Raw genomic sequence first — 1,261 nt, forward strand, 5'->3', positions numbered from 1 at the left:
CGGCTTAAAGTGCCTCCCGGAGCACTCCACAGGCCTCCACGCCGGTCTTACTCCTTCAATTCATAACCCCATTGATAAAACCAATGATATTTTGAAGAGAAAAGATTTTCGACTACTATGCGATTTCATTGGTACATTTTGTCATTATATTTTTACGCAGATCAAAATGCCAACTCAAAAAATTGTGAACTCACACAGTCACACCACACGCTCTATATTGACAATGTATTTTTTTAAAACCTTCATTTTGATACGCCTATAACATAATTTACACTCAATTATCTACTTTGTGTGTAAAAACGCCATTTAAGGTGCTGCCACCTTGCGTATCACTCACGGATGATTAGTGTTCAGATTAAACAAAACGACGAGCATGTGGTGTGTCTGTACTCACATGACTAATGAACGCCAGGAAATCAAAAACATTGCGAAATGGTAATAGTAATAGCAATGTTGTTATTTTTTAACTTTAACAATTAAGTGCGAGTACACAATTTTCATGTCTTGACTTCTATTCGTGAGACGTAAGAGAATGTATGTTTTTTTGTCGATTTATATTTTTGAAAAGGAAAGTATGTTTTCTGTTGATTCTATCTGAAGCACAAATGTCATCACAAAATAACTTTTCCGGAAAGGGGTGATTTGAATTTTTTTAAAGAAGTATGTTCGCGAAAACGGTGCCATTACTTGAGAAGAAAATGTATTAGTCTTGGTTTCAGTCCCCTGAAGGACACTCCCTAATAAATAGCCACTTTCAGAATTATCAAAACAATATCCCAATTTTCAGAAATCAGAAGGATTTAATGACCAAACCCGCTGTTTCGATTTTGAAATTTTTTATGTTTTTGAGTCTTGATTTCGACAAGTTTATCTGAGAATTTTTAAAGTATATGTCATTAAAAATTCGAATCTTCTATTCAGTTTGTGGCCTCAATTATCATTTGAAAACATAAAATCTAATAAATGTTGCCACAAAGTCAGTCAAATTGAATAAGGTTGGCCAAAATGGCCAATAACGGTCAATTGGCCATAAGTAGAAAATGGCGAAGAATTTTACATTCATTTCTTGGGCCAAAGTTTGGCCTATGTCTAGACCAGTGAGACGAGAGAAAAAAAGTAGTACTTGTGGCGGCACCCAGCGAATCCATACAACTTTCATAAAGTTTGTTCATTGAAAAAATGGTAGGGGAAAATGTGGAGGGGAAGCAGTTTTCAACAATGTTTTCAGAATTATCTCTTCATGAAAAGAATGGCAAAGATT

Source organism: Sitodiplosis mosellana, unplaced genomic scaffold (assembly GCF_009176505.1).
Source record: "Sitodiplosis mosellana isolate CC-2019 unplaced genomic scaffold, AAFC_SMos_1.0 Smas_scaffold_6226, whole genome shotgun sequence".
Lineage (NCBI taxonomy): Eukaryota > Metazoa > Arthropoda > Insecta > Diptera > Cecidomyiidae > Sitodiplosis > Sitodiplosis mosellana.